The following is a 10,086-nucleotide window of genomic DNA, read 5'->3' on the forward strand; positions in this document are numbered from 1 at the left end:
CCAAAAGTGCAAGCTGTTTATCTTGATACCTATTTTCTCTTCTGGGAAGATTAGGTCTACTGGTATAATGACTGCTTACATGTGTACATCGTTTTCCATTATGGTCACCCCTACTCGTAGCAAGTACTGACAGCAGTGCTCATACCCACTCCATCACAATCGCCACTGCTAAGCACACCCTTCCTTCCTTTATTTTAACACTTTGGCTTCTCTTGACCTATTATATACGCCAATTTCTTCTCCCCCAATGAGGCTAGGGGCCAGTGAGCTATGCAAAATCCAAAAAAACACAGCCAAGGGAAACATTTGCTACCCTAATGACAAGCACCTATGTCGAAATTTTGGCTACAGCAGCATCCCTTGTTTCAACAATGTTGGTCTACTTACATGTTTTTCTAACACAAAAGTTACTGCTTTGTCGTGTTCTGTGATTATACTTTTTGCCGCTTTCTTTTGGATGGATATTCATGAATACTATTTGTTTCTTCTAACAGCAGCAAGTTTATCCTTGCAAGCATTTGGGGTCAAGAACAACCTTCACCAGGAAGAAGTGCAAGATGACTGATTGAAGAAAATAAAGTTACTTCTGTGATCTAAGAACTTGAGGACTGAAATGTTGCACATTTTTGTATATATGCTATGCAGGGCATTCATATCACAAAGTGCAAAATGTTTTATTTCTGCAGCCATGTCAGTGTGTTGACAAGACAATTTTCTCAATGGCGACCAGCTGCTTTGGCTGTGAGCTACCTTCATTGTATTTGCATTAAAGGAGATGTACTATCGTGCACAAAAGTACCCTGGAAGTGCGAGCGTTGACCAAATTGCATTTCTGTTCAAGACCGCTGAAAACAATGGCTCAAGTATACACATTCTGAACGCAGATGGTAGCACGGCTGATCCCAGCAAATAGTGCACCATAAAATTCGGTCGACTCTCGCACGTCCTAGGCAAATTTGTCCTCGATGGCACATTCTCCGAACAATAGATTTGCTTGCAAGAGGAAATATGGGAAGCACCTGTACTTTAACGGATATAGTACAGATATAGCATACGGAGTCTTCCGTTTTCTGAATACGAGAAGCACCGTACTTTAACGGTTATAATACAGATTCAGAATACAGAGTCTTCCGTTTTCTAGATACAGAAGCACTCGTATCTTGTACTACGGTCTCTCTTTTACAGTTGTCCGTTCTACGGAAATGACCGTTCTTAATTTACGGAAGAGAGTTCGGTCACAAATTACCAGCAAATTTTCTGTAAAGTAAGCAAAATTTTTTTTACAGTGTGTTGAAGGCGAAATATCGTAGTCCCAAAACGCGGTATGTCCATCGGCGGTAGACATGGCGGGCTTTTCCGCAGTGACAGCAGCGCGAGCGATGGTCGGGGGCGCGTCAGATCTGTGTCTTCCTCTGGGCGTTAAGCGGGCCCATGGGCTGGCGGGGGTGGCAGCGTCTAGCGACGGAATCGCGGCGTCATGGGGCTTTGACGCGAGCTTGCAGGGGGAACCTGACGGCTGGCGATGGCTACATAGGCCATTGTTTCCGGCTGAAACTCCGCTGGTTCAGAAACTCAGTGACTGTTGGATCTCCTCTCGGACTACGTCAACAATCGAATTCACTTGGGGCTGTGACTCTGGGAACATCTTTCGCAGTTCTTTAGCAGAGCGCTTGAATCTCTGTGCTGCCTGGAGTCGAGTGGCGAATGTACTGTCTAGTTCATATTTCTAGCGCCTTCTCAATTGCTGTAGCCTACGACAGAAATTCTACCATGGTCTTAGGGGGACGGGGACGCGCAAGTCTGGCGAAGAGCCCTTCCTTGACCCCAAGCATGAGAAACCGAATTATCTTCTCTTTAGGCATATCGCGGTCGGCGTGGCGAAAAGGTAGAGTCATCTCTTCCGTAAAAACGTTATTGTTCTCGTTGGGCAGCTGCACTCGTGCTTGCAGTAGATGCTCAGCCCTTTCTCTTCTGACGACGCGTGTGAATGTATTTAAGAACTCACTGCAGAACAGGTCCCATATTGTTAGCAAAGAGTCTTGATTTTTGAACCAAGTTCTGGCGGCTTCTTCCAGTGAGAAAAAAAACGTGGTGCTACCTATGGTGAAGCACCTAAAAGCAGAGCAGCGTGGCACGCTTTCACAATTGACAATAGCAATGACACCAGACAGTCAGTGCTGTAAACTGTGCTCGCGGGTCGAGTAAGTAGCCTATTTGAAATTGTAGAAAACGGAAGACAAGAGAAGGATGGTACCCTTTTTAGCGTGAGGATGGGGGTGAGACAGGGTGGGTAAAGTTTTTGTGCTGAGATGAGGGAGGGCGCGTAACTTTTTTATAAGTGAGGACGAAAGTGAAAGAGGGCAGTCAGATTTTTCAATGTGAAGTTGAGGGTGAAGGAGGAAAACAAAAAAATGAAAGCATTTACCCAGCTCTGTTTCTCATATACGAGGTAAGATGCACAGCTCACGATTCTGCGTACCTTACAAAAAAGTGTTAGGTATTTCATCGGCACCCAGTGATTAGCATTGTATGCCTACTTCATCAATTTTGAATCTATCTATCTATCTATCTATCTATCTATCTATCTATCTATCTATCTATCTATCTATCTATCTATCTATCTATCTATCTATCTATCTATCTATCTATCTATCTATCTATCTATCTATCTATCTATCTATCTATCTATCTATCTATCTATCTATCTATCTATCTATCTATCTATCTATCTATCTATCTATCTATCTATCTATCTATCTATCTATCTATCCTCTCAGGCTTACCCTCTGCCCGAAGTTGTCTACCAGATTGCTCTACTAGGTACGTAATGTGGTCGTTCCATCGTCTTCATTTCAGCTTCATCTGATTCTCATCATGCCGTAGTCGTCATACAGTATAAAGAATCAACAGCCGTATCGTCGTCGTGATGCCGTCGGGATCATTTCATCGCCGTCTGTGCTGCTTCGGCCTCCGAGACTCATCATTACTTCATCGTCACACCGTACTCGCAATGCAATCGTCGTCATACTGTCGTAATCATCTCATTGTCCTCATACCGTTGTCATGCAGCCATAATTATTGCGTGGTCGTCATACAGTCACCGTCATGCATCCGCTGCCATGCGTTTTTGTTGCGATGCCATCGTGGTCGTTCCGCTGTATACAGTGTAACTTCGTCATTCGACTCTCGTCATTCTCGTCGTCGTCACGCCATCGTATTCGCACAAGCGTCGTTGTACCAATGTTGTCATGCCGTCGCTGTCTCGCTGTCATCTTACTATCGTCATCATCTCAGAAACATCATCCTTCGTGGTCATGTTGTCATATCGCTTTCTTCGTTCCATAGACATTCTTCACCATACTGTCGCAATCAAGCTGACTTCCTTCACTCGAGATTATGCTGCCGTTGTTGTCATCGTCATGATTGCGCCATTGTCAGACAATTGTCATCATGCGTACGTTGTCGTACTGTCATCGTCATGCCATTGTGGTCGTTTCAGCGTCGTCGTTGGAGCTTCGTGATCCGGTTGTCATCAGTCGTCGTCGTCGCGTCATCGCCATGAAACAATATTCGTCATACAGTTGGCATGCGATCGTCATCATGCACTCATTGTCGGCCCATTCTCATCATGCTGTCGCCGTTATGCCACTGCCATGATTTCAGAATTGTCATCTCATTGTCGTCATATTGTCTTCGTCATTCGACCAACGCCGTTTCTTCTACGTCTTTTCATCTTCGTCACTGCATCATCAAACTGTCATCGTCATGCCGTCATGCTGATGTCAAACATTCATTGTCAAACATTCGTCGCTGTGATGCCTTTGCCGACGTTCCATTGTCGTCATTCTAATCTCGCCATCTGATTCTCGTCATGCCGTTGTGGTCCCGCCGTCGTTGATATACCGTTGCCGTACCATTTACCTCATGCTGTCGCCATGACTCTCTCGTTTTTGCATCGTCCCCAATATTTTAGAACCATCATCGCAATGTCGTATAGTCGTCGTCGTCATACTGCTGCCTTCGTTCTTCTTCTTTGACACTGCGTGACCATCGTGCCGTCGAACTCAGCACCGACCTTAGCATGCGAGTGTCATGGTAAAGTGGGCCGATATAGGAAAGAATGTACGTCGGACATAGCTGAATCAATGGATGCCCGAGAATGACATCTACTTATTCTAAATAAATGCACCTTTATTATTGTTGTCGATAACTACATTGCTAGAATGCTAACCGCATTACCGCAGACGGTCTTCGTGAGATGGGTTCTCCCGAAAGTTTTTAAAGTGAAGCTTTCTTCGCCTACCATTCCATAACGTCGCCTAGGTCTGTCTGTCTGTCTGTCTGTCTGTCTGTCTGTCTGTCTGTCTGTCTGTCTGTCTGTCTGTCTGTCTGTCTGTCTGTCTGTCTGTCTGTCTGTCTGTCTGTCTGTCTGTCTGTCTGTCTGTCTGTCTGTCTGTCTGTCTGTCTGTCTGTCTGTCTGTCTGTCTGTCTGTCTGTCTGTCTGTCTGTCTGTCTGTCTGTCTGTCTGTCTGTCTGTCTGTCTGTCTGTCTGTCTGTCTGTCTGTCTGTCTGTCTGTCTGTCTGTCTGTCTGTCTGTCTGTCTGTCTGTCTGTCTGTCTGTCTGTCTGTCTGTCTGTCTGTCTGTCTGTCTGTCTGTCTGTCTGTCTGTCTGTCTGTCTGTCTGTCTGTCTGTCTGTCTGTCTGTCTGTCTGTCTGTCTGTCTGTCTGTCTGTCTGTCTGTCTGTCTGTCTGTCTGTCTGTCTGTCTGTCTGTCTGTCTGTCTGTCTGTCTGTCTGTCTGTCTGTCTGTCTGTCTGTCTGTCTGTCTGTCTGTCTGTCTGTCTGTCTGTCTGTCTGTCTGTCTGTCTGTCTGTCTGTCTGTCTGTCTGTCTGTCTGTCTGTCTGTCTGTCTGTCTGTCTGTCTGTCTGTCTGTCTGTCTGTCTGTCTGTCTGTCTGTCTGTCTGTCTGTCTGTCTGTCTGTCTGTCTGTCTGTCTGTCTGTCTGTCTGTCTGTCTGTCTGTCTGTCTGTCTGTCTGTCTGTCTGTCTGTCTGTCTGTCTGTCTGTCTGTCTGTCTGTCTGTCTGTCTGTCTGTCTGTCTGTCTGTCTGTCTGTCTGTCTGTCTGTCTGTCTGTCTGTCTGTCTGTCTGTCTGTCTGTCTGTCTGTCTGTCTGTCTGTCTGTCTGTCTGTCTGTCTGTCTGTCTGTCTGTCTGTCTGTCTGTCTGTCTGTCTGTCTGTCTGTCTGTCTGTCTGTCTGTCTGTCTGTCTGTCTGTCTGTCTGTCTGTCTGCCTGCCTGCCTGCCTGCCTGCCTGCCTGCCTGCCTGCCTGTCTGTCTGTCTGTCTGTCTGTCTGTCTGTCTGTCTGTCTGTCTGTCTGTCTGTCTGTCTGTCTGTCTGTCTGTCTGTCTGTCTGTCTGTCTGTCTGTCTGTCTGTCTGTCTGTCTGTCTGTCTGTCTGTCTGTCTGTCTGTCTGTCTGTCTGTCTGTCTGTCTGTCTGTCGTTCGTTCGTTCGTTCGTTCGTTCGTTCGTTCGTTCGTTCGTTCGTTCGTTCGTTCGTTCGTTCGTTCGTTCGTTCGTTCGTTCGTTCGTTCGTTCGTTCACTCGCTCGCTGGTCAGGTTCTCGCTGGATAGCTTCGCGTTCACTAAAAACAATGTTCACTAAATCAGTCACGCAAACTTATAGATTTTCAATGACTGCTTTAAGAAAGCTTCGCTCCACATAGCTTGCAACGTGGGCATTGAATATGCATACATTTTTTTCCGTTATTCTGATTGGCCCCTCGTATTACATTAGTATCCGTGATATATTTGGTTAGTGGTTTGCTTACATTGTGTCACACGCGGATACCGCTTCGACAAAGATTCTTCGATTTTTGTTGCTGGCTGAGTAAGCAACGCACGCTTCGCTGCAAAATCATGAACTGGTTTGGCCGCATTGACATTTCGTAGCCAAGATTGGCATGCTTGCTTGCGCGCACATCCAGTGCTCCTTCCATCTTCATTATACTCTCAATTGAAGCCAATTCTTTAAATATAAGTTTCAGTGTATCACGTGCCAATACTAGTCGTCGGGCATACAGGAAGGCCAAGCTTCGCACTGGAGATATCCACTACGAAGATGTGCCCCTCGGACGGCGGGACACTCCTCAGGGCGCCACCATCTCCCCCATACTGTTTAACATCTGTATGAGTGGTCTTTCCGAGAGGTTGGTACGCGTCGAGGACGTCAAGTACACCATCTACGCCGACGACATCACCATCTGGTGCTCCGGCGACTGCGAGGGCACAGTCGAAGAAGCCATGCAGGGGGCGATCGACGTGATCGAGGAGTATCTCCGCCCCACCGGACTTCGATCCTGCCCCGCCGAGTCGGAGTTTCTGCTTTACAGAAAATAGAAGGGAGGGAGACCCAAAGATTAGATGTCAGTCTTCGAAAGCAGCATCAGCCTTCGCACTTGTGACCGGGGGCTGATACTCAGGGTCGACCTTATTCGGTTCCTGGGCATGTTTGTCGAATTCAACGGCGGGAACGCAACGGCTCTCCGCAAGATCATCTTAAAGACGGACAACGCTCTCCGCCTCGTTTGCAGAAACGCAAGCCGGCACCGAGGCATGAAGGAAAACAATCACCTCAGGCTGATCAATGCCTTCGTACTATGCCACTTCACGTACACGATTTCTATGCACAACTGGCTCAGAGCGGAGCGAAACAAGCTCAACGCTCTCATCCGCAGAGTAGTCAAGAGGGCTCTCGGGCTACCCATCAGGACCCATACCGAGGATCTTCTCAAACTGGGGGCACATAACACCACCGAGGAGATTGTCGAAGCCCAAGAACGCGCGCAACTGAGTCGCCTGACCACCACAGCGGCAGGGAAGCGCATCCTCTAAGAGCTGGGTTACCACCCTGCAGGATTTCCGATGGTCAGTACCCCGATCCCTAGGTTCATTCGCGACAAGATCGAAGAGACCCCTGTGCCCCGAAACGTCCATCTCGTCCACAACGAGGGCACACGCAAGTCCAGAGAAGCAATTCTCCTCAAAGAGATCAAGCAACAAGACATTAGAGCAAGCTTCGTCGACGCCTCGGAGTACAGCAATGGGAAGACCTTTGCGTCGTTCTGGTCGACTCCAGCGGCAATATTCCCAATAGTACCTCGATTCGCACTTCAGACCCCGGAGACGCCGAGCAATCCGCCATCGCCTTCGCCCTGCTAGACGGTCGTGACTCCGAGATCTACAGCGATTCCAAAACGGCAGTTAGAGTTTTTCAGAAGGGCTGCATCACTAAGCAAGCTGCTCGTCTTCTTAGCGGCTCGAGTCCATATGCTCTCACGCATCATTCGAATGAAAGGTTTCCCCCTCACGTAGGGTCTGTCGAGGTGCTCCCCCGAACCTTAATGAGTCTGCTCACGAGGCTGCGCGCGACCCCACCGACCGCGCTTCCTCTGTAAGGAGTGCCGACTCCCCGCCTCCCTACAACCGCCGGGACGCTCCCGCTACTCACAACGACTTTATAAAATTCTTCTACATGTCTAAAAAGGGTCTTTGCACCCCCTCACTCCCAGTTGAAGAGAGTTCAAGCCGTTTCGCTTCGACTTCTGCAGACCAGCACATATCCGTGTCTGTCCGTTCTACACGAGGCTTATCCCGACGTATAACGCGACGACGCCTGCCCGTCCTGCGGAGAGACTTCCGCTCTAGCATACATGCTCTGGGAGTGCGGGTCGACATACGTGAAATTCACCAAGAAGGAGTGGAACTCGCTTCTGCGTAGCCCCGCTCTAGACAAGCAAATCCTGGCTTCCCGGCATGCCCGCGACCGGGCCAGTGGGCACGCCGGACCACCACAGCGGCAGGGAAACGCATCCTCTAAGAGCCGGTCCCGATGTGGGACCGATGTGGGACTGCCGGTACCGATGTGGGACTAGCAGGGTGCGCGATAAGCTCGTGTCCTCGCCGGACCTACAGTAAAGTTTCTTCACTCACTCACTCCTCTAACATTTGTCCGATGCATGGTACACGGGCGTGATTTGCATGCTGCCCCGATATAGAAATGCGGCCGCCGCGGCCGGCACTTGATCCCGCACCTCCGGGCTTCACAGTGCAATGCCAAAGCAACTACACCACTACGGCGGGTTAATTCAATGTCCTCTGAAGAGGCAAGTCAATTGGATAGGCCAATCGTTGACTACGCTGCCTTTTCCATGTTCGTTCTTTCTCTTATTACAACTATAGTGTAGTAGCATATGCGGATAACTTCACAGGGCTTCAAGAAACTGCATATATGCCCTTGACTCCTGTGGGGAATAGCCGGCGGGTGCCGCGCCGAGAGGGAGAGAACGTGGAGGTGCTATTTTTTATAGAACACCTGCGGTCGTAGCTAATAAGCCGCTTCATCGCGGGCATCGCGCTTCACCGCCGTCTTAACCATCGTCGTAGTGCCGTGCTCGATGACGCCGCCACTTTCCTCGACACCCCGCTGTAGTTGTCATGCCATCGCTGTTTGAAAACGCTTTCTTCAGCGACGTGTCAAGGCAAGGACGACGCCACAGATTGAGAGAGTGCCTCACCTTGGGCTTAAGATGCGAAGTCTAGGCGTCGGCAGCAAGATAAATATAAGGGTAGCATCATCAATGGAAAAGCCTGTAAAATTTTTTCATGCTATAGCTACAGCACTTGCGACGGGAGCAGTCCCCCATCTTTTGTTTTGGAACGGAGCAAGTTGTTGGTGGGAACAAGTCATCGACAAAGCCGAAAACAATATACATATCTATTGACGGAGTGTAAATTCTCAAATAAAAAAAACAAGGGCAATGATCGAGAGGCTACGAAGGTAATATGTTACAATACACGCGCTTCAGAACGTGTGATTTTATAGAATAAGGCGGAAACGAAACAACGTAAAAAATTGTGAGGACCGGTCAAGTAAAGAGAGGAACTCGTAGAAATAGAACATATTTGGCAAGTGCTATATGACTACCGCTGGTAAATGTTATTTATTTTTGTAGCAGAAGACAATCTGTAAGAATTTACAGCACGAGGTTTGTTTGTTCCAATTCGCATTGCTGGGCGACGTGTTTTTTTCTCCAGCACTTTGTCACAGGACAAAAGACAGGACGACTCCCGCATGTACTCACACTCACAGCACAAACGTGGACCACTCGCATACACGCACATACAGAAACAGAAGGATCATTGGAAGGCGAGTCTTGGTGTTACCTGATGTGATGACGTCATTTCTTATATTTTTTGCGCACGTACGCATTCAATCCCCCCCCCTTTATCTCTCCAACTAACCAACCAACCAAAAAAAAATGTAGCATGGTTATTCACGCGGCTCTGCTATTTTACTAGGGTACGCTGAATTTTTCTTTAGTCCACATAGCGGTTCTTATCGGCGTCCGCCATCTGCGGAGAAACTCCATTGACGCCCATGTTTCTTTTCATTCGCTTCGATAATCCTTGCGACGAAGCACAAATCCAGAGAGCTTGGAAATGCCACAGTGCTCAAGGCGAACTTTCTCTAGTTATGAGCTAAAAGGTTTGTTTCGCCATGGAAGCGGCATTACATGAAGCTTAAGCGGTGAACAATTTCATGGTGTCCAAGCACATGCCGAAGAACGAGTGTGGAACACACTTCCGATGGGTGCCGTTGTTCGCAGTACTTAAACTGGAACAGCTGATGCAATATTGGACCTTCATATGCATAACTTAGTGCACCGGTACTTGAACATTAGAAAAAGCCCACACAGTAGAAAGCATGCAACACGGAAGCTCTTCCAATAAGGCAGTCTGATATACTTATCTCCGCGTATCACTGACGTGCCTTCTTTGCGCTCTAGCACGATGGAAAGAATACCTGTGATATGCTTTCTATAATTTGCGAAAGGATGATACTGTGAGTTGACCACTTCGCAAAACATATCAGATTCTGTGAAATACTTTGAGCACGTTTCTCTGTTGTATTTCATTGTCTGTTCACTATGGTTTGTTCCGTTTCAAGGTTTAGGCTCTTACGATCGGTTGGCGGGGTTTCCGTCCTACCATACCTTGTGATTTAGCTCTGAGACTTCGCGTCTTGGCG

This window comes from Dermacentor albipictus, chromosome 1, assembly GCF_038994185.2.
Source record: "Dermacentor albipictus isolate Rhodes 1998 colony chromosome 1, USDA_Dalb.pri_finalv2, whole genome shotgun sequence".
NCBI classification, from domain to species: domain Eukaryota; kingdom Metazoa; phylum Arthropoda; class Arachnida; order Ixodida; family Ixodidae; genus Dermacentor; species Dermacentor albipictus.